The 24,836-nt window shown below is 41.3% G+C and overlaps 1 protein-coding gene across 7 annotated transcripts in view; it reads right to left on the reverse strand.

The window, feature by feature from the left end:
- Nucleotides 1-24,836, reverse strand: part of EXOC6B (exocyst complex component 6B) — a 615,377-nt gene that overhangs the window by 19,454 nt on the left and 571,087 nt on the right. The gene's annotated exons all lie outside the window — the stretch shown is intronic.

Raw genomic sequence — 24,836 nt, forward strand, 5'->3', positions numbered from 1 at the left:
AAACCCTGAATCTGCACTTTACATATATTCCAGAAGAATTTTTCACATTAAAGAAGACAGACTACAAAACAAGTCCAAATAACATGCTCTTCTGAGACATTTAACATATAATCTGACAAAATTCTAAATATGTTACCTCTTCAGAACATGGCCACTACCTAAAGCACAGTAAACTTACTCAAGAGAATAGCAACATACAGAACACCAAGCCAGGCAAAGTTTCCTTTGTCTGTTCCCTGCCTTGGATAGGATGAAACCAATTGCATCATTATAAAGTATTTTTCATAATCACTAATGCACAGGTGCCCTTTAGGAGGCAGGTTAACACAGCAAGAAGGAGCCTCAGGGTGGGGGTTCCCTGACTGATGATGTGACCCCAGATAAGCCACTACATATGTTTTCTCCTTCGATATGGAATAATAACAGCTATTGACAGCTGAGGGCAGAGCAAGAGAACGGCTGTGAAAAGCCCACTAAAGAGCATTGGGTTGACTACTGGTCCCTTTGTGTTCACTGCCCAAGATGTCCCTCAATTCCCTGACCCTGGGGATGGGCCACATTCATTAAAGGAAGAGCATCTGCCTGCCTTCCACATACCCTTGGGAGAAATGCCTGACACCAAAACCTAGGCAGATGGAAGAAACAGAAAGCAGGACTTATTTTAACAAACATAAACCAAGTACCAACAATGTATCAGGGAGTCTTCTGAAAGGATAAGCTATCTTGAGTCTACAGAATGATGTGAGCACTCAAAGAAGTACTCTAACAAATAGCAAAGAAAGTTCAGAAGAAGGGCATCTAAGCCTGAGCCAGGTAGGTGGGGACTGCCTTGGAAGTAAGCGGGACAAATGAGCAAGTGATAAATGGCCTCATATGCTAAACTAAGGAGATTGAATTTTAGCCTAGAGGCTTCTCTCCTTGTTTTCATCAAAGCTGCTATCTGCTTTCTTCTAGATCATGGGATGGAAAACTGCAGTCACCACTTGTTTATGTAAATAAAGTTTTATTGGAATACAGCCACGCTCATTGGTTAACATATTATCTGTGACTGCTTAATGCTTTAATCATTGAGTTAAGGAGTTGTGATGGACCAAAGGCCTGAAAAAACTAATATATTCCCTATCTAGTCCTTTACAGAAAAAGTTTGCCTTTAAGTCCAGGCCAGAGAGGGCAGTGTGCTCTGAAATTCTCTCAGATGTGAGATGTCTAATATCTACTAAATGAAAGGAAAAAAAAAAAAAGAAAAGAAAAGACAGAAAGAAACTGGGTTCATGGAGACCCTTCTGAGTATGAGGGGCAAAATCTTCATTATCTTAACATCTGGCATCAGAATTCTTTTCAGGCAGAGAAATATGTCTGCATCTCACTTTGTAAGATCCCCAAAGTGCCGATACATATAGTAGAGGGAAGGAATTTGTTACTCTAGTTCTTAGAGGCAAGGAGCTAATCTAAAGAGACAGGACTTAACTAATATGTGTGAGAACAGCTAAGAGGGAAGTTCCTATTGGTCTAATGGCCCCAAATGACTGTGAAGAGCTGGGATGTCTGATAAGTGACTGTTCTAAAGCTGTTACTGTGTCATATGGGATAGAAATCTCCCCTAACAATCCACACCTTCAATTCTTATCTTTAAACAAATCTACTCTGCTCTCACTTGCTTGGGAGAATGAGTATTTATTTCTTGGTGAGCTTGAAGAGGCTGAGTTTCACACCTCGAAAGCTGCACATCGGCACTGTGGATATGGGAGCCTAGGAAAGAAGACTGGAGGTATCTAGGGATTCAAAGAAATCTGAAGAAGGCCATTGCAATTTTTACAGGCCAAGGAATTGGGGTGGGGAGAGGTGCCAATTTCTCTGGATCTCTATAGGTTAAAGGCATCTGGCTTACATTTGAGTTTTTCAACAATGGCCACTCGGTAGGCTGGCTCTTGGGCCTTCCAGAAAGGTCTGATCTCCTGCTCTTTTTTTCCCTGGTTGTGAGAGCAGGAGAAGGGGCAAGTAGAGTAGTGGCTGTGCAGTTCCCTGCTCTCCCTCCACCCCAGCAGTCAGGCACGGATGGAAGCTTCATTAAGCTCTTTATCAGAGACCAACTGCACATCAGCAGCTTCCTCTGAAAGGGAACGTCACTCTGAGAAATATTTATTTGCCTCATAAATGTGGGTTTATAGGTTTGCTATCTAAACTTTTCACCTCTGAGACTACCTTGGTAAAGAGAAAAAGAAAGACAGGGAGGCTTAAGGCTTTCCCATTGTCATCAGCTGGTGCCTGGGGGGAGACTCCCAAATAAAAATGCCAACACCAAGCATTCCTTTGTCAGAGACTGTCCTGTTAGGCCATTTCTCATCGATGACAGCATCTATCCTGCTGCAGGGGTAGAAGGAAAACCTATTATCATGCTGGGTGATAATAACTATACTGTACGTACATGTTCCAGGGGAGGATGGGAAGCCCTTGCCATGGGCTGACAGACTTGCCCCTTGGGGAAGGCAGGCGGGTGTGGGTTTTCGATGGAGTTGCTGCCACACATGTGGTAGGAGAAGGAGGTAAGAGCCATGGGCCAGTGTTCACTCTTTCAGCACCCTGTGATTTGTTCAAGGTTCTTAGGTAAGTGGATTAGGAACCATACTGTTGAGTTTTTAAGTATATACCCTCCCTCTCTGGCTAAAGTGAGTAAGTGGTTTAAACCCTCGTCCCCTGTGAGGATACTATGGATTGAAGATAATATTAACACTGTGAGCATAAGCAAATATCAAGGAAATGGCAGGGCACACAAGTCTGTCATGAATGAGCTCTTTCTCATCCCATTATAAAGTAAGTACAATGATCAGAGTTGATAAGGCAGCCCTCCTGAATTTGAAGTCATTAAAGAGGCTATTTAAAATATGATCCGTACCCACTATTGTGAATAATGAACTTTACTCAGCCTAAGGACATATTTCACATTGAAATATTAATGATAGTGATGTGTATGGACACTTACATAGGGATATGCACAAGCCCACTTCTGAAAGTAATTGTTCTGGTCTCTTAAACTGCAGTGCAGGGGGAGTGCGGTATGTGTAGGACTATCCTTTTGTAGCTATTCAGCATCTAATTGTAATTAATAAGTTGTCAACACATTGTTATATACACAAATACAAAGGGTGAGTCCTTAAGACTTTTTGTCAATAGTGGTGGTCAATCAAAAAAATTTGGAGACTCTGGTTAGATCACTTGCAGGAAAAATTATCCAAAATCCATGATGAAAATGGTCTGGGTTCTCTTTTATAAGTGGAAAAATTAAGAAACATTAGTTGTCAAAAATTACTTCTTGCCTTATATGAGTCATTACAAATTATAGCCCGGGAACTTTACGGTAGGCATAAAAAATATATCTAACATTAAAGGAGAGTAAAGCAGGAAATGTCCTCCTACTCTGGTCAAGTTTAGAATGATCTGGAAAATATGCCTGGGTCCAGACAAAAGGCTCGGCCTACACAGCTAACTTCTGAAGACCCTTAGCCCAATCAGATATGTGTTTAAAACCCATTTTGTTCTTGGTTTGAGAGACAGGAGACTGAATAAAAAAGTGCTACTCAGATTCCACTGCCAAATTGTAGAACTAATCAATAGAACAAGCAAAGAAGCACTAGATAAGTGATTCTCAACCACCAACGGATCGTTTCTGTTTGTCTTCCCTTTAGAAACTCCAAATTTCAGAAGGGTTCTTCTGTCTCCCAAAGACTGTAGTAAGTAAACACTAGTTCCTAGGAAGGCCACAGTCTCGGTCCCCCTAGGGTTGGTGTTTCCCTTGTTGTTAAATTTCTTTCCTTCCTTTCAATTCTATTTTTCTAATTATATTTGTGTATTATTTTAATGAACCACCTCAAGACCATTTTGGAAACGGGTGAGATTAAACAAATTTGATAAAAATTGCTAGTGAGCACCATACCTGCCCTTGAGAGGCAAATGAAGGGCCCAGACAGTGAGTACAGCATGTGCATGTGTTCAAAACAAGAAAAGATGGGCACAATTTGCACAGAGAAAAGAGAATTTCAAACAAGAGATTAGTGGACACCATGGTGAAGAAATAGGAGTAGCTGAAATGTGTTTAAAAGAAAAAATTGGACATTCCTTGAACATCCACTATGTGACAGATACCGGGCTAGGCATCTTACCTATTTCATTGAATCCCCAGGAAAATCAACAGACTTAGAGGGTAGGTATCTCATTTTATAGATGAAGAAATGAAGGCCCCAAAGGTTAAGAGAACAGATCAAAAGGAACAGATTCAGAAAGTGATAGAGTTAGGACTCAGAGGCAGGATAGTATAATTCTAAGACCAGGCTCTTCCCTTTATTCCCTTTTGGGCGTCTCTCCATGGCCCACTGGTATGCAACCTGGCTGAGCAGAGGTGCCATATAAAGTAGTAGTAGTGGGAAGACCGAAGAGGGAGTAACGGAGTTGGACTATGAGGAGTATTGACAGTCTAAGGATATCTAAAACATTTTTTATGCCATGGAGAGTGATAACATTTTGGTAGCAGTCTATGAGTCAGATCAGTAGACTTGAGAATATTTTCAGGCAGGAAGATAATGAGGTAGGTAGGTAGGAAGGTAATGAGGACTTGGACTAGGGTGGCAGCAGCAGGATGGCAGAGAAGAGGATGGCCTCTGTATCAGATCCAATGGGAGGACAGGAGGCGGACTGTGTGCTGCAGGGGAACAGGGAAGACTAAACAATGATCTTGAGGCAGAGTTTTCAAAATCCGGTTCCCCCAGGGACTAGGCAAGCAACATGAGTGAATGAATCTGGCAGGTGGCCACATGACTGTTCTTATTCTCAGCAAAAGCAAGTGCATCAATATGGCTCTAGGTTCTCTCTTGCACCTGCCTTTTGCTTAAACTCTAGAGGAGATGAATAGATATATCTTTTGTTTTCTGCTTTGACTTTGCTCACTGAATTTTATAGACAGAACAAGGCTGGCTAGGGGCCTGTGGCAGGTTCAATGTGGTCAAGATCAGTTAAGCCTCATGAAACAGCGTAACCTTAGAATTAGCTAACTCCACACCCCTAATACCACAAATATCCTTCCTTTCTTATCAGAATCTCCTTCTAAAATTGCCCTCATGTCAGAAACTGTCACATAGGACTTCTCAGAATTCTCATTTGAGGGAGGAACAATTTTTGCTTGAATTCTCCCTGGCATTTCATAAAAAGTCTGGACACCAAACTTTTTCAGTTTGTTCTACAGTATCTCTTGACTAGTGAACATACCTTTCCTTCGCTAGCTTTATATGTATTCATTTAGCTTTTGAGGGGTTTTCAGACTCTCCAAACAGAAGATAGAAGGCCAGCATTACAGCCCTGGATCTGTCACTAGCAACCAGTTCTACTACTAAGTAGGATTCCTCTCAAAATAACTTTTACTGATGACCAATGGCATTACTGTCCCTTCCAGCTCTAAGATTCTCTCTAGAGAATTCATTATTAGGACATAAATAGCTATGGGACAGAGAGAGTAGTTCTCATCACTTAGCAGGAATGAGGCAGCTAAAATGGCTACTGGGAGGAATTGCAGAGAATGGTGCCATTCCTTCACCTTACAGACAAGGAAATTGAGGTTCAGAAAGATTCGTGATAATGTGCAAAGCCGCCACGAATGGGGCTGGGGTTAGAACAGAAGTATGTGACCTGTAGTCTACTTTTCTTTCCATTACATGCAGCAATTTAACACTTCTGATAGAGAAATAACATATGGCAAGGTTTTGTGGGTTTTTTTTGTTTTTGTTTTGTGTTTTAGTTTACACACACAATATTGTACACAATGTTTGCAATTTGCTTTTTTTATTCAATATTATGTTTTCAAGATCTATCCTCACTGATTCATGGAAACCTAGTTCATTAGCTTTAACTGCCAAACAGCACTCTCCACTGTGTAACTATACTGAAATCTACTACCATGTGTTTATCGACTCATTCAATGATGGGAATTTGTATGATCGTGTGTCTGGCTGACAGTCTCCAGAGCAGAGTGCTTGCCTGTCCCCAAGGGGTGGCAGCATGCTAGGCAAGCATGGTGAGAAAGAGTATTGCTCAATCTTTACCACTGTCTGTATCTGAAATGAGGTAAAAAAGGTCACTTAGTGGGCCAACTTAAATACCCCTGCATATGATACCACAGCAAGCAGCACAGAGAAAACCCAAATGACCAGTCTAGGCCAGGACTCTCAATGAGATAATTGAAAGGAAATCTCTCTCTTGTTGGGAAAGAACATGCAGAGGAGTAGAGAAAGAGGCACAGTAAGCTGAGGTCATTAAGCCCACTCTGACCAGAATTAGGATAAACACAAAATATTTCCTGTCTGAATAGTAAGGACAGAAAGTTATATCCCCATTTCTGAGCCTCTGGGAATGGATCAGGAAGTCTCTGCAGGGTTTTCAAGGGTACTGGAGGTTGACCAGGGGCAGTAGAGAAGGACCAGCTCTGCTTCCATAGCTATTGTCCTCTATTTCCTTGAACTTGAAGAGATTGTCTCTGAAATCTTCCAAGAAGCACCCAAATGCCCGTTAGCTCATGTCTGAAGCGGTGAAAGAGACATGAGGAGAAGAAAGAAGCCTCCTCGTGGGACTTTGGTATCACTCTCAGGGGTCCTGAGATGGAAAGATTTCTTCTCTTACTCTGCACAGACAAGCTCGGTCTTCCAATTTCTTGTCTGGCCACAGCAATAGGGCCCTTGGTCTGTGATGGCATGGGAGCCATTAGCCAACACAAGGCCCTTGTTTTCATCAATTCCGAGTCACTGAGCTCTCAAATCAATATAGTTTTCTGACTCAGTTTCTCAATCAGTTATGTGCATTTATTATGAGCAAAAACCTGCTCCAGTTTATTACATAAGAGTAGGAAGAAAGATATAGTAAGTGAAAGCACTTGGAAAGTTTGCAGTGTTATTATACTTACTAACACTATTATCATAGGGTAGCATTTTATTCAAAGAGATTTTTTAAAAAGCAACTAAACATTACCCTTCATGAACTTTAAAGCAATCAAACTTGTCTGCCTTTTGCTTCAATGTTGTCAACTGGAGCCCCTGGCGCTCCCCCAAGCTACAACTCCCCTGTCCTGACCCCAGAGCCATCGTGTCCATATTCTCTGTGAGCCGGGGCAGATGGATATTCTCCTGTTTAGCACTTGTCCATGTGTCTTGTTCCCTGGAACAGGGTTCCTGCAAGGGCTTTAACGAGGGCCAGATTATACGCTGTGGGTTTTTCTGGAGGGGACCACCCACAGTTTAAATACCATGACCAAGTTATGGGAAAAACAATCTATCCTTTCACCTGAGATCTCTCCCACAGCTACAACCACCCCCCACCCCCAGAGGAGATGCCACAGTGTCCCTGCAAATCACCACCATTTCGTCACCCCTTGTCTTGTCCCCTCCATCTGGTGACCAGCCCCCTTCCTAACTTGAAGGCATCCTCTGTAGCAGCTACATATTCCCAACCCTTTCCCCGGCCCCCTCTACGGGTCTCAATAGCAGACATTCTACAACACTGGGCTTGGGGTGGAGGGCGAATTAGGAAATCTCCAGGCACGAAGACGAGCAGCGTGGTGCCAACTCAGCTCCAAGTTGTTCTGCCTGGGGGCTGCAGTCAGTTTAGGGTTCCATCGTGTCTCACCCCTATGCCACCCGGCAAGATACCAACCTCTTTCCAACATGGAAATAATAAGATCTACCCAGGGAAAGTGCTCAGCATAGTGCCTGGCATGTAGTAAGTGCTCAGCAGCTATTAGTAATGAGGAGGAGAACGAGGAGTAACAGGAGGAGGGGGTCGTGGGGAGGGGAAAATGAGAAGCCAAGTGACTTGTTTCTTGTTCACAGCCTCACCAGTGATGCTCTCTGATTTGGACTACCTGCCTATTTGTCTTTGTCCATCCAGATCCTTCCCTTTCTAAAGAGACCCCTAAGAAGAAGCCTTCTTCAATCATGCCAGGCACAGTCTCTCATTTGGTGTTATCAGAGCCTATCTGAAACTCCGAATTGTTCCTGTTGCCTCTTCCCGGAGATTATAAACTCCTTAAGGGTGGGATCTAGCTTTTTCTCTGTCTCCGCCTAGTACAGGTCTTGTCCAAGGTTAACTATGAAATGCTTAGGGTTGAGTTGAGTCACGGAGGCTTCTATTTCCCGGTCCCAGAGTGGTACGAAGAACAGCACAAAGGAAATTTCACAGCTCAAGGCTGTGTCTTCCTGGCTGCTCAATATGCCTGGACTTTATCACCCCACACGATTAAAATGGCCCTGTGTTGGATGAAGGCGGGGAAAACCCACACTCTCTAGACACTCCTCAAATGAGTAAGGGGTTCTAGAGGCTGGTTTGAGGTTCCATACTTGCCACAGATAATTCACTAAGCAATCATTCCCACTCTGGGACCCACTCTGGATGTTGGAGTACTAATTACATCCCACATTCCCAAGAGGGCTGTTGAGGTGCAGAGCTCATTTGTACTGGTCCAGAGGCTCTGACTGCCAAGGAATTGGGTTTATGGCAAATCAGAGTTGGTTGAGATAATCAAGTGGCCACTGCTCATCTGTGACCTATTGATGCTCAGGCTGTGGGTCCCCGTACTGTTCATACATAGTGCCTTTGCAAGCTTCTGGAATTATCTGGCCTGGGAGCATCTCTACAAATGGGAGGCTCACCAAATCAGAGTCCTACAGTTGAGGGGAACTTGGGACAGGCTTCCGTCCCAAAGTGGTCTTCAGCTTTCCCTGGATACCAGCAAAGTCCCTCTCCTTCATCCTCTTACCTCTAGGGCCAGATCAAAGGTACTCCCACCTCTCAGCCCATAAGCACCTTACAGGCTTGTTCATGTTGACTTTTTTCATGTTTAAGCACTGTGTGGTGGAGCAGAAAGGAGCCAAAATAAATGTGTGCTGATGGTTGTGAGAAACCGTTGCAGGAGGCCTGCACCCTGGAGCCCTGAATGCATCAAAGCAGACACCTCTGCCTGAGGTCCTCCTTCAGGCCTCCTCTGGCTTCCTGGCAGCTCTCCGGGGCACTAGGGCTCTCCACAAGGTACTGGTTTCTGCTTTCTCCTGGTGTTTCTTCACGTTCTCCAAAAGGCAGAGAATGGGTGGAAAGGCTCAGCCACAGGATATTGGACTGTTTACAGTTGGCCAGGCCAAGATTAGAGTGAGCACAACATATGCCAAGTTCATTGGAAGTTACATTTTCCCTTTGTTTACACATTAAAGGGGAGAAGACCAGAAGGAAAAAAAAAAAAGCAGGTGACCTCCTGTTAACCTCACTCGTCTGCAAGAGGCTGCTGCCCTCACCTCTGAATGAACTTTCAGATTATCTCAGACAAGATTCACCTTGCGCTGAACTTGTACGCCTGCTCTGAAGCCCCCAGTCACGTAGCTGTGATTAAACATTACAGAGTGGCCATAAATTTACAGAAGTATTATTGTAGCTTGCTTTCCTCTTTCTTCTTTGGGAGAGGAAGAGAGCAATGGTTTAGGGTGGGGGGAGCTCAAAAAGGGGAAACTTGTCGTCAAACAAACAGTTCCTTTTCACAGCTCCGAACAAAAGAGAAAATGTTGCATAGGTGTCTCAGAAAGAAGGGCACAGGAATTTGGCCATGGGAGAGAAATTAAAGCTCCAGAAGACTTCAGAAGTCTAGGGCACAGCCCAGATGTCCCCCCTCCCATTTCCAGGCAATCTCAAAGTCTGCAGGTGAAGCATGAAAGTGTGCTGCCCTGGCCCCCGGCTTTGACTTCAAGGCTATCCGAGAAGTACGTCTTGTGCCTGTGAGAGAGAGGCGCCCTCCCAGGGTTGGCTACAGGGTGTGGGCAGGCTGACGGCAGCAGGCAGGGGAAAGAAGGCTGCAGGCAAACATAGTTCGTTTTGTTCTTCGAGCTGCTGTGAAAGATGAGGACGCCCTAACATCTGGGAGATTTAAATGGAGATTGGACAGAGACTAGACCGTATTCTAAGGAAACACCCTGTGGCTGCACCCAGGAGACTGACCAGATGACCTAAGAACATTTCTTTCTATGATTCACTGTTGTATGCTGAAAGTAAGAAAGAAAAAAAAAAAGGATATTCCACTGAAGTAACGTTTGCTGAACCCTCTAGCGTCCCAAAGCCAAAATCCGCCTGCAAAAGGCCTGTGCTGCCCCTTAAACAATGAGACCTCTATAACCAGAAAAGGCCACGGAGTGCTCTATTTGATCCAAAGAATTGTAAAAAGTGGTCAGGAAGCCCAGACTGAGGTGATAGGCTCTGGCCAGCAAAGTCACCTTTGGAAAGGAGTCGTTCTGTCTCTGGTTACCTTATGGCAGTGACAGGGGTGCTAAAGAGGCTCATTGTTTCTCCAGTTGGCAAAGCCTTGTCCATAAAAGCAGCAAAGTGCGAGGTCCATCAAATGAGCAAAGCAGCTGAAGGCTTAGCTCAGCTTCTGCTCTCGGCAAGAACTTCTGCTGCTGTTAAGAATCAGAATCAGCCAGGAGTCCAGAAATGGCCTTGGGGCTACTCAGGCATCACCTCTGACACACAGAACTGGGCTGGGAAGAGAAAAGGCCATGGAGCGAGGACAGTATTGGCGATAGTTAAATTTGGCAAAGGAGCTCTGAAGGCAACCTCTGGTCCCGGGGGCCCCCTGTGTTCAGAGCTCTGATCAGGACTTTGAGAAGGGAAACAAATGGGTTCCTGCTCCCTGTGCAAGTTCTGTGTTTGGTGGCAAGCCAGGAGGCTGAACACACAGAGGCTGGGATAGGACAGACAGGGGAAAGCTGCGAGTAAGCAGGAGCTATCCTGAAGCTGGCGGTCTGAAGGTAGGCAAACAACCATGTCATCACAGAGGTAGTAGCTGAGGGCAATGAGATAGACTCCATGGGGCAGCTAGCAACCAAGAAGGCATACACAAGAGGAAGAGAGGCAAAACTGTGCCAAGAGTTAGAAAATAGGAGATTAGACTATTGGATGAAAATTTAGGGTGGGGGTGGGGGAGGAGTAGCATAATAAGTTACATCTGTTGAGAGCTGAAGGTCAGCCAGACACAATATTAAACGCTTTATTGGCACTGTCTCATTTAATGTTCTTCTAGGAGGAAGATACTATTATGCCCACTTTAAATATAAGGAAATTGAGGCACAGGGCAGCTAAGCAACTGCTCAAAAAACACCTTGTTAATTAGCAAGGAAGTCAGAATTTGAATCTAGGCCTACTTGACTCTGTAATCTCTAAATAAGAGAAAAGAATCTTAGAACCATAGAATTAAGAAAATCTACAAAAGTTCATGTGGGTCAGGTTGAATGCAAGGTCCTCCTGCTTTTCCCACTATCCTTCAAGATTTGTATAAGCTCACATCCCCTCTAGGAAACCCTGAATTCCGCTATCAGCCTGTGAGATTTACCCCTCCTCCAAACGCCGTTTGTACTTACTGTTTACGGGGCACAGGAAGCACTGTATCACATGTTTTTCTATTCTTCCAACTGTTTGTCCCTCACAACTGAATATTTATTATGTCAGTAAGCCAGATGTTGATATCGAGAGAAACCTAAATGTTTTATGTTTGTAGATCCCAGAATAGAAAGTCAACTCCTTGAGGTCTGAGATTCACAAGGCTTAATACACTGAGAGGCGCACAGTGGGACCTCAATACCTTTGTGACTAAGCCCCCAGAAGCCAATGAAAGCTCTCCATATACAAAAACAAAAACAAAAACAAAAAACATTTTCTAAAGAAGAGAGCTGTTCATTAGTGGAATGTGCTGGAGTAAAGGGTGTAAGGAGTATGTATGTGAAAATAGGATGAGCTCTATTTCTTTTGGGTATATTTTTTCCTCAAAATGACATAACTTTATTGTGTATTTTCCTTATAAAAATATATATGGGGATGCCTGGGTGGCTCAGCGGTTGAGCATCTGCCTTCAGCCCAGGGCGTGATCCTGGGGACCCAGGATCGAGTCCCACATCAGGCTCCCTGCATAGAGCCTGCTTCTCCCTCTGCCTATGTCTCTGCCTGCCTCTTTCTGTGTCTCTCATAAATAAATAAATAAAATCTTTAAAAATATATATATATATATGATTTTTGCAAAAAAAAAAAAATCAGGTAAAACTTCCTTAACTCAAAAAAGCATAATGGGCAAACTATCAGCCATAATCTTATCTCCTAGTAATAACAGTTGGCAAGAATTTGGTATCTAGCCTTCGAGACTTTTGTCTCACCAAAAATCGAGTGCATCAGACATACTTTCAAAAGTAGATTTTTCTCCACTAACACAGCACAGACATCTTTTACATGTAAACACCTGTAGATAAACTTCATTTAAAAAGACTCAATAGTGTCTATTTAAATGGCTATATGCAATACTAAGTGAATGAAGCCCTTACAGATAGATACTTTGGTCCCCCCCCCATGCCCAATACTTCCCTATATCACAGCTTTTGCCATTCACTCAAAAACTGCCCTCCAGAATTGAGTATCAATTTATTCTCCCATTTAGCAGTTATCAGAATGTTCAGGAATGGAAATGCCTGACCAGAGTTGAGATGAACATTCGCCAGAAACACTAGAGGGACTATCTCACTGAATCAAAATCTTTATGTTTATGATCTTGATCATCCCTTTCTACCATAAAACCCCATCATGGGTGCCTGGGTGGCTCAGTGGTGGAGTGTCTGCCTTTGGTTCAGGTCGTGATCCCAGGGTCCTGGGATTGAGTTCTTCATCCAGCTTTCCACAGGGAGTCTGCTTCTCCTTCTGCTTATGTCTCTGTGTCTCTCATGAATAAATACATAAAATCTAAAAAAAAAAAAACAAACCCAAAACAAAAAAGAAAACCCCCATCATGCTTCCTTGCACTCTTCCTAAATCACAGAAATGTAATGAAAATCACTAGAACTTGTTTCAAATACCTGGAACCCTTTAGAAGGAGAGTGATAACTTGTATTTAGACTGTGCTTTATAATTTACAAATGTTTTCAAGTATATTTTCATTTTGTGGTACAAATACCATCTTCTTATTGGCTCTGAGATCTCATACTTTCCAACTCGAACAACTTAGGGATGATTAGGTTACAAAATAACCAGTGGGATGCCAGTTCTCATCTTAAGCCTTTTCTAGATCCTAAGACCCAGTCCTGCACCTCAGAAAGAAATAGGCCCGGGGTGCCTGCACCCTTCACCTCACCACCCCCAGATGGAAAGCTCTGTATGCATCTTCTATCTTCCATTGTCACTATCTAAGAATTCAGAAGCTCCTTTTCTCTGGATTTTAACCTTGCAACCACAGCTCTTTTTCCTCTGTGGTAACTTTTGTGTCAAATGAACACATAGGCAAGGAGTTAAAAGTTACAATTTTGTTACCTGAAGTAGCTTGAACTATTTTCGTCTGCTCAGTTGTTTTTTTTTTTTTTTTCTTTTTAATTTAATTTTATTTATTCATAGAGACACAGCTAGAGAGAGAAAGGCAGAGACACAGGCAGAGGGAGAAGCAGGCTCCTTGCCGGGCGCCCGATGTGGGACTCGATCCCAGGACTCCAGGATCACGCCCCAGGCTGCAGGTGGCCTTAAACCGCGCCACCGGGGCTGCCCTGCTCAGTTGTTTCTTATGTCATTGGTTGGGAGCATAGACTGCAATCCATAAGGGAAAGCTCCTTAGCTGTTCCTATCCTGCTGTTCCTCGTTCCCCCAAAAACCTTCTTTCTTAATTTTTCAGGCTTCTAAAGAAGCAAAGCTCAGCCTGGTGTCTTCAGAACCTCCCTAAAATTCTCCATTTTAGCACCCTTCCCTCTTTATAGGGAGTGCAAGTACCCTACTCTATTGGAAGTTATATGTGCTTCAGCCAAAGACCCTAGGCCGGAAGGAACAAGTGACTTGCTTAAAAACTGGGCTCTAGTTCCATTTCTGATCATCGCAGTGTTTGCTGAAGCAAAGGCTTAATGTCTACCTTAGAGAATGAGTGCTATAACCTGTACCGTGGATATTAAAATCAAGAATACACTGAAAATACAATATTGGGCATTAGAATATGCTCTTACATAATTACCCATGGCCGTAATGAAAGCAGTCCCTCTTTCTTAAAGTATATGGTGCTTTTGGTCTTCAGTGACAACATTTTTATATTATTGCTCTTTACATTCAATTATGATACAACCAATGAACCAGCTATGCACAATTACCAGGCATACAAGAAAAGAAGAAAGAAAGAAAAAAAGAAAGAAAAGGAAAGAAAGAAAAAAGAAAGAAAGAAGAAAAGAGAAAACAAAAGGAAAGAAAGAAAAAAGAAAGAAGAAAGAAAAGAAAGAAAAAAGAAAAGAAAAGAAAAGAAAAGAAAAAAGAAAAGAAAAGAAAAGAAAAGAAAAGAAAAAAAAAGAAAAGAAAGAAAAAAGAAAAGAAAAGTTAAGTTTCCTTTGCTGGGTATCTGTAGCTGCCATTTCCAGGGTGTGCTGTTCTTTTGGGTCCTAAGCCTTTGCTTGCTATCAGCCTCTTCCTTATTCTCTCTGGTTTGTCTCCAGATATTACTTTTTAGGCAGTTAATCAACTACCCTTAATTTATTTTCTCTCATTTGCCATCATGTAAAATGCTATAAGGACTACTGCTTAGCATTAGAAAAGGGCAGATACTACACCTCTACCCTCAAGGAATCTATAAGTTAGTTGGGGATCCAGGCCAACATATTTAAATCAATTAATATGCTATCACTTTTTCTTGATGGCATATTACCTTTCCATAAATGCTACATAAAATGAGCACATCGACATGCAGTAAGGTATGTGCTGCCACAGATTTAAAAGAGCAGTGTATAATGATAATATTTTGTATGTACTGTATACCCATTTCCTAGAACAGTTCCTGACATGTAAAAGACACCCAATAAATATTTATAGAATGAATTCTCTCCTCTCCTGACCTGCCATCTATTTTAAAGCTAAGGGACCAGGTGTTTCCAGGACATGTACCTTTCCCAAAGGGCCCCAGAGTCATTACAATTTCCATAAAGTTGTGCAGTTTTCTGGCAGCCATCCCAGAGGGGGCGATACCTCATCTAACAAGTCAGCGGGTGCTGCTTCTCTGGGGACAGTGCCCATGGGAGCTTCGTTTGAACCTCTAATGAGACTGGGGGGTTTTGGTGGGTGGTGGGGAGCAGCAAGGTGGTGATACAGGTCTGCAGCAGTGAGTCCTGTTGCCTCAGCAGAACGCGCACACATCTCCGGTGAACACCCTGTAGCCCAGAAAGGCCACTCAGCCACACATTCTTTGATATGAGTGGGTTCCAAGAGATGTTTACAAAAGCATCTCCGCAAAGTGTTCTCACTTAGCACTTATTCAAGGGTGCCAATTAGGAAAGAGAACCATAGGCTGAGTCAAATAGAAGGCAAAAACACCACCTCTCGCTCTCTCCAGGCGGCGAAGCTTCCTCCTGTGAGATCTGGGCAGTAAAGGGTTAGCAGTTTTATGCTCCTCCCTCCACCTGAAACGCCTTCAGTCCTTGCCAATGCTTGGGCACCTGCAACCTTTAAGACTTGTGCCTCCATGGGCCAGTTTACTTGCCCCACTGGCGGAGATTCAGTTACAGATGTAGTGACAAGTGATGCTGGAAAAAGTCCTATTTCTGGACTCAATTTCCTCATCTATAAAATGAAGTTTGGGGGCTAATTGATTTCTCAGGGCCCCTTTCTAGCTCAAACTTCATCTTTATATGGGCTGTGTTCTCAGGTGAGAGGCTGGAGTGGACAAAGAAGCCTTCCTCTTCTGCTGGAGCCATCCTGTCAGGGAAAGGCCAGTCTTCCAAGAGGTCTGGTGCAAGGTCAGGGCAAAGGCTGGCGCGGTTACTTCCATACACGGTGTTCATGCCTTCACCTCCTTAGTCACGAAAGTCGATGATGAAGGCCTCACATGTGCCCCAAACAGTGCAAAGCCATAACAGAAATACAAGCTTTATTCTGCATAAGACAAAACATCCTACCATACCCACCACAGGCCAGTTTTATAGAGATTTTAATGAGGCACCAAAATGGTGAGGTTACTAGAAGGTGATGGGCAGCCTTATGAATGATTCTTAATCATACAACTCCCCACTGCTCACTGTAAATGTAGTATGTGGTCAGGTAACATAATGTGGGATTACTACAAAACCGATGTGATTTTGGATGTTTTGTTTTGTTAACCCCAGGGGCTGTGTGAGGAACTTAGAAGGGATATATTGGTTTGGTTTACCTGTTCCTTTGCTTTGGCTTTCTCTACCACCCAGTGTTACCTTAGTCTATTTAAAGTTTTATCCCAGTGATTCTCAGTGGTAGACTTTTCCCAAATCACAGAGCCCTTTACTGCTGTAATGAGTCTCCACACTGATAGGAGTGTGTGGAATCCCTTAGGTGTGTTGAGGTGGAAAAAAAAAAGCTCTACTGGTTTGGAATAGGCTGAGGGTATTTCTCCCTTTGGCTCAAGAATGCTGTGTCAAAAGGAGTGCTGCCTTGAAGGTGGCTGTCTGGCCTCAGTTGGTGCCTCTCCTTGTAGATGTCTTTCCCCTCTGGGGACCTGAAGCATTTCTAGAGGTAAGGAGCAAAAACGGGGTTTCCAAGGATGTGATGATTGTTCTCAACCACCAGCTGTTTGTCTCTGCCTGATTCAACTCTCAATCCTCTCTGTAGTTCCAGTTTCTTGGGCAGGGTAAGCTGTTTTATTGCTCACTGTAGAGATTTCCTTTAATTACTAACATATCACAGAGATAAACCCAAGTTTCTAACACACACAGGAATAGAACAGACCTAGGAAATAATAGCCCTATAAAAGAGGACTTGGAGTTGCTGGAACTGAGAAGGAATAAAAAAACAGAGTAATAAAAAAATTAAATGTCAGTATCAAGCGTATTAGTGGAACTGAAAATGCCTGTGAGGATAATAAAACATCTTCAACTTAATAATAATAAAAATGCGTTTGACTTAGATAATAATGGGGAAGATGAACCAAGAATTTGCATCTTGTTTCCTTCCAAGTTTTTCCTCACAAATGCTATTCTATTGAAGAGAAGCAAGGTTTAAGCCTATTGGATAATCAGCCTTTCAGGGATGTATGGATGGTAAGGACTCCCATATTCTCCATCTCCACTATAAAGTGAGGAAGAAAGCATGAATACTAATTGTAGCACATAAAGCTCAGGTTAAATATAAAACAGCTCCTACCAGAGCAGAATTTGAGCACTGGAAGAGGAGTCTGAGGTGGTGTAGTAGACTGTTTCAAAAGATGGCTGCAACAATAGTTCCCATCCCATATGGTCCTTTGCAAAGAACCTTTCTACTCTCCCATCAAGAGGCGGAGTCTGTTTCCGCTCCCTTTAAATCTCAGATAGCCTCAGGCCTTGTTTTTACCAAAAGAATATGATGAGTGGGTGGTGTGGACCTCCTCAGGCTGGGCCTTAAGAGATCATAGCTTCTGCTTCACCACTTGGAATACTCATTCTTGGAATTCAGCTGCCATGTAAAGAAGCCCAAGTTAGCCAAGTGGAGAGGCAGAGACAGGTTCCAACCTCCTAGTCAACCCTGCCAACATACTACACATGTGAGTGAAGCCATCCTGGTACTCCAACCTCAGCTTCCATCAGATAGCAACCTCTTGAAAGATGCCAGCTGATACCACATAAAGCAGACGGATGAACTGTCCAGTTGAGTCCTGGTCAAATTACTGACCCATAGAATTAGGAACAAACAAAATAGTTCTTGACTAAAGGTACCGAATTTGGGGGGTAGCTTGTTAATGTAGCAAAAGATAATCAAGACAGGTGAAAATCTCCATTTTAGGAGCAGGTTAGATAGTCACTTGTTTTGAGAACTCAGGCAAGACAGTTTGAGACCTCAAACCCACCTTTCTGGTTATAATAATCCACTGAACATGGGGAAAGAGGAGGAATTAATTCTCTTAGAGTCTCTATGGTGAATCTTGTTAGCACTTCTGGATGGGACTTCCTAATAGGAAGCCTTCAAGAGGAAATTGGTGTTTCTCGGTAGCTCCTGAAATAAAAACTCTTCATTCTCACTCAAGAAGGGGTTTCATTGATGCTCGTTTGCCCGCTACCCCCTAGAGATCCTTCCTGCTGTAGAAAATTAAAGTCATTTCTGTTCATATCATCACTTGATATTACTGAGAATTATCACTGGTGTCTGGAGCACAGGATGTGCCCTAGAGTATCCTCTCTGGTGACTGTTACCACACACCACTTTGGTAACCCAAGCCCCTTTTCAGTGTCTGATTCTGGCTATGATTGCCCAGCCATTCAACCCTGGTTCTATGGCATCGTCTCTTCTATTTCCTTCTGGCTAGCCATACTTTCCACTTTGGTGAGCTGTAGTTAGAATGCATGAGGTATGTGGAGAGGTGGCCACTTGCAGGCTTCTTCCTTTTAGACTGTATCAATGCCATTAATGGGAGGTTCCCACCTACCATAAAGGGATTAATTTGATTTAATGAACAGAAACGCAGGCTGAGGGCTTAGGAGAAGCTTTCCCAAAAGGTTTAGTTGATGCTATGTTTTTGTATGTGAAAATTTTGCTTTGGGGTTGTGAACTCTTTAAAACAAACAGTTGAGGTCATTGTTAATGGGAGACAGGATGACTCGCATAGCTTCTGTCAAGACTGTTTTTAGGGAGGAAATGCAGCAAACAGGGTTGGGCCTTTTCACAATGATCCATCTTTCAAAAGCACGAGTGAATGCCCCATCTCATTAATCATAAGACTCTGGCTTACACTGCAAATAGGGAGCAAGAGCTACTCATGAGGCCATCACATCTCTCCTCTTGCTGAATAGTGAGAAAGGGCCAAATAATCTCATCTTCTTCCTACTTGCTACTAAAGAACACCTCTTTGTCCAGGCTGGGCACAGAAAAAAATGGGTGGACATTCAAATTATTAAATCTTATTGTTTTATGTCACTCTTCTGAGGTAAAATGTTAAGGAGGAAAAAAATCTTATTTCATTCTTGATTGCCCTGGGCTAGGCACAAGTTTCATCATGTCTCTTTGATATACCACCCTACCATCACCTGGTAACCAAGAAGGCCAAAGCAGATGCATCTTCTGTCTCACATGATCTCTCCAACATGTCTCATTCTCCTACCAAAACAATGCTTATTACCTAAACTTAACTTCCAAGAAAGAAACCATTATCCTACACAAAAATGACTAAAGAAATCAAGGGAGAGTAAAAACTCTGCAGAAAGGAACAGTTCTTGAACTTATCAGACAGCCGACGTTGCAAAACCAACTAGCTTAAAACTCAAAGGAAGACAAGTACTTTCAAGCAGACATGAAAAATGAACTCTTGTTTACTTGGGGTAGATGCTGGGTACCAGGCAAACAGTCAGCTAAAATTGTTAACAAATTGCATGAGAGTATAGAACTTTTGGGAACAATAGACAAAAGAGGAGTTTGAACCCATTGGGAAACTCTTTCTCATAGACTTTACTGTTCAAGTGATATTGGGAACAGAACAAGAGGTGAAAGAGGTCTTCCTTTGTGGTGGAGGCCTAGGGAGATGCACAGTTGCCACTTTAGGAAAGGAACAAAGCCCTGCCCCAGATGCTTTTACCCTTTCTCTACTACAAAACAAAGCCTTAAGCTGCTTAGGAAAAAAAAAAGAGCAGCATTCAGGGCACAGGGGAAGATCCAGTGCAGCTGGGGAAAAGGAATAGGGAAAAACAACAACAACAACAACACACCCGCAACCCTATATCTATGCAGGACAGAAAAAGGATTGGGTCCAGATGATTAAAGATTCCTTACTGCTGAAGGAGGGACAGGATCACTGAGAACAGAAAATGTGAACACCTCCACTCCTCATCATGAAGCTAGCAAGCAACAAATAACTAATGTCAGCAGTAAACTGCTGGAGGAGAGAGATTCTGAGATGAAGCAGAAAGTAAAGACCTAAAACAAGGAAGATCACTTAATTATGCTCTTCAATAGTGTAGTGAAAATTTCAGACAATGCAGTAAGGCCAGAAAAAAAGGCTCACAAATTAAAAAGGGAGAAAGAGCACTATTCATATATGATAAAATTGTCTATATAGAAAGCCCTCCTCCCCCAAATCTACAAAAAACCCACTAGTACTAATAAGTAAGTTTAGTTTAGTAAGATCACAGGATACAGGGCCACTATATGAAAACAAAACAAAATGAAACAAAAAACCACCCTCTATTCTAATGCTATATACAACAAACAATTGGAAAGTGAAGTAGATTTTTTTTTCTTTAAAAAAAGCGCCATCTATAACAGCAACAAAAACCATGAAATACTTAGGTGCCAGGTTTGTATGCTGAAAACTACAAAATGAAAGAAATCAAAGATAACCTAAACAAATGGAAAGATATACTATGTTCATGGATTGGAGAACTCAAAGTTTGGGAAGATGTCAAATTTTCCCAAACTGATCTATAGATTAAACACAATCCCAATTAAAGTACCAGCACACTATTTTCATTGGAAATTGACAATCTGGCTCTAGAATTTATATAGAAAAGCAAGGAAACTAGAAAAGCCAAAACATTTTTAAAAAGAAGAGCAAAGTTGGAGGATTCATACTATTTACTTTCAAAACCTACAACAATCATGACAAAGTAGTATTAGAGAAATTACAGACATATAGATCAATGTTCCAGTAGGAGAGTCCAGAAATAGATTTAATACATATGTATGATCATGGTTTTTGACAAAAGGTGAGAAGAAAATTCAGTGGAGAAAGGAGAGCTTTACCAATAAATGGTGCTGGAAGAATTGGATAGCTATTATATTAGTGCCCTGTGATCGCTGTAACAAAGTTACAAAAACTAGCTGACTTAAAACAACCAAAATGTATTCCCGCTCAGTTCTATAGATCAGAAGTCCAAAATCAAAGTGTTAGCAGGGCTGCATGCCCTCTGAAGGCGCTAGGGGAGAAACTATTCCTTGCCTTTTCCAGCTTCTCATGGCTGTAAGTATTAACTGGCTGTGGGCACATCACTCCAATCTCTGCTGCTGTGGTCACATTGTCTCCTCCATTTCTATGTATTTCAAAAATCCTTCTGCTTTTCTCTTATAAGGAAACATGAGATTGTACTTAGAGTACACCTGAATAATACAGGATAAATGTTCAAGATTCTTAATCACGATTTTTTCTCATTAAGTAATGTGTATAGGTTCTATAGATTAGGGCATGGACATATCTTCTTGGAGGCCACAACTCAGCCCAATAGAACCACATACAAAAAAAAAAAACAAACACATTATGCCATATATAAAAATTAACTCAAAATGTATCATACACCTTAACGTAAGTATAAAACTATAAAATTTCTAGAAGAAAACATGGAAGAAATTTTTTGTGATCTTGGCTTAGGCAAAGATTTTTTAGATCTATCACAAAGTGCACAATCCATAAGATTTTTCAAAATTGATATAATTAGACCTCATCAAAATTAAGAACCTCTGCTCTTTAAAAGAGAAGGACAAAACAGCATGGACTTGGAAGAAAGATTTTCAAACCATATACATGAAAAAGAACTTGTATTTGGGATACAAAAAGAATTTTCAAAACTCAGCAATAAGAAAAAAACATTTTAAAAATGGGAAAAAAATTTAGATGGACACCTTACCTTAGACAATACAAAGATGACAAACAGGCATGTGAAACGATGCTCAGCATTATAAGTCATTTGGGAAATACAATTAAAGCTGCAATAAAATCACTATGCACCTATCAGAATTGCTCAAATTTAATACAAAATCATACATCCATTTTGGAAAACACTTTGGCAGTTTCTCATTAAAGCTTAGCATAAAATTCAGCAACTCTACTCCTAGGTGTTTATAAAAGCTAAATGAAGACATGTTCACAGCAAAACATGTATATGAATGCTTATGGTGGCTGTATTCATAATTGCAAAAAACTGGGAACAACCCAGATGTCCTTTAAGTGGTGAGTGGATAAACAAACAGGGGTACATTCATTCAATGGAATGCTACCCACTAATAAAAAGGCATGAACTACAATCATGCTACAATATAGATGAATCTCAAATGCAAATTGAAAAAGACCAAACTGAAAAACTTCCATATTGTATGATTCCATTCACATAACATTCTCGGAAAGGCACGATACGGGAACAAAAATCTGATCAGTGACTTTAAGAGGCTGAGCATTGAAGAAAGGGTTTGATTGCAAAAGGAATGAAGGAATTCCTTAGCATGATGGAACTCTTCAATATCTTGGTTATGATGATGGTTACATGACTGCATGCATGTACTTGTTAGAACTGTAAAATACAAAGAGTAAAATCTGATGGATGTAAATATGTAAATTATTATCTCAATAAACCACCACCACCAATAAACCAATAATAACAACAAAAGTTGTGCTAATTTATGTTCCAAGTGGCAGTGTATGTTAAAGCCAGTCTCTCTACCTGTTCCAGTAATGCATATTATTTGTCTTTGAAAAAATTTGCTAATTTGAAAAAAATATTATCTTATTATTGCTTTTATTTTCACATTCTTGATTATGAAAGAATCCATATATTTATTGTCTTTCTGTGTTTATTTTGTGAATTTCCTGTTCACATCTGTTGTCTACTTTTCTATGGGCTTTTTCCTATTGATTACTGACTAGTGGGAGGTCTAGCTATATTCTGGATATTAATCTTCTGCCAATTATAGATACTGAACATTATTTTCTTCTAGTCTGTCACTTGTATTTTAACTCTGTTTTATAAATTCTCACCAAGTATCAGTAAGTTTTCAATTTATTTTTATACATTTTCCTGGCAATTATTTATAATCAATAACAATTTTTTTCTTTTTCTTCTCTGTCTTACTTCTGCATGTTTTAGTCATTAGCCGGAATATGCAGTATCATAATACTGAAGACAGTGAGCATTCTTTTTTTTTTTTTTTAAAGATTTATTTACTTATTTGAAAGAGAGAGCAAGTGCACTCATGTGTGTGTGCCAGCAGGGGGAGGGGCATAGGGAGAAGGAAAGGGAGAGAGAATCTTCAAGCAGACTTCCTGCTGAGCATGGAGCCCAACTTGGGGCCCAATGTGGGGCTTGATCCCAGGACCCTGAGATCATGACCTGAGTTGAAATCAAGAGTTGGATGGTTAACTGACTGAAGCACCCAGGCACACTGACAGTGAGCATTCTTATTTAATTTTCTTACTTTGGCGACTTTTTCCCATTTTTATCTGCTGATTAAGATAGTCTGGTGTTTCCTGGATAAACCTTATTTGGTCAAAACAGATTATTCTCTTAATATGCTGCTGAATTCAATCCCTAGTATTTTGTTTGAAATTTAAAAATCTATATCCTAATTCAGAATGATGTATAGTTTGCTTTTTTGTATTTCTGGAAATGTGTCTTCCAGAATTAGGCTAATTGGATAAAGTGAACGAAGAAAATATTCTATTTTTTCTTAAGTTCTGATAGAACGTGAACAGATTGTACAGGAACATATTAAATAGAATTATTTACTAAATATGTGTGTGTGTGGGGGGGAAATCTCATCAAAAGACTGTTTAGTCCTCAGTCCTCTTTCAGAAAGACTTAAATTAGTTTCTCTCTTTTAGTAAAATCTTTGTTCCTAATGACAGTAATATGTTTAGTTGCTTACCTATAATATACATAAGACTGGTTCAAAGTGTAACACCAATTATCAAACTATAACGAACCTAAGAGTAAAATTTAAACTTTTTTTTTTTTTTGTAATTCTTTTGTGGAAAGAAAACATAGCTGTTTTCAAAAATAACTTGAAATTATTATCTGTTCTTCATGGTTACGTTATGAATTTAACATATAATTAGGTTAATTTATTTCTGTTTTCATGCAATTTTTGAGTCTGCTTTCTTTCCTTTTTGATTTAATCAAAATTTTTAGATTTTGAAATAATCACAACTTAGAAAAATTGAAAGTGTGGTACAAATAATTTTACATTTTTTTCCCTAAACCCTTTGAGAGTTAATTGCCCATCTGATGCCCTATTATATGCACAATACAAACATTAAAGTCAGGAAATTAACACTGATATATCACTATCATCTTACCCTCAAATCCTATCCAAGGTTCACCAATTGTCTCAGTGTCTTTTAGAACCAAAGAATCCAGGTGAGAATTACAAGTTGCATTTAGTTGCATTTCTTTAGTCTTCTTAAATTCGGAACAGCTCCTTGGCTTTCCTTGACGTTCATGATCTTGAGACTTTTGAAGATTATAGATCAGCTGCTACCTTCTCCCCGCGAGTGCAAGCCCTCCTTACACTACCCCTAAGCTCTGATTCCTCATGCCAGACCGTTTCTCCAAGTGGGCACTCTTTTTGGCCTGTACTGGTTCTGACACCTGGAGCTGGACTGGCCCCATGCATGCAGGCCTGGGCCTCACTCTGCGCTATGATACTCTCAGCCAGGTCACTTCTCTGTGTGATGCCTTCCTCACCACCAGGCCACCCTTCAAACACAGATACCTTCCTCATTCATCCTGTTCAGGTTCTGACAGCCCACACCAGGCCATTCCTCTGCAGACTGCCTCCTCACCCTTAATTTTATTTTTTAAATATATAAGTGTTGAAGAACTACTGGAAAAGAAGTAGAATGATGGAAGCTTCAAGTTAACCAAATGTCTCAAATTTCAAAAAAGGGGAAGAAAGCGGGTTCTCATATAACTGTCACGGATATCCTTTGACATAGTAATTTTATTCCTGATACTGAATTTTATTCTGTTTATGCTGAATCACTTGACATGCTTTTTAGAAGGCCTTATATACCAAAGTGATCACAACGGATTTATTTATAAGAACTTAAAACTGGCAATACCCAGCAATGGGGAATGATA

Source organism: Canis lupus, chromosome 12 (assembly GCF_048164855.1).
Source record: "Canis lupus baileyi chromosome 12, mCanLup2.hap1, whole genome shotgun sequence".
Taxonomy (NCBI): domain Eukaryota; kingdom Metazoa; phylum Chordata; class Mammalia; order Carnivora; family Canidae; genus Canis; species Canis lupus.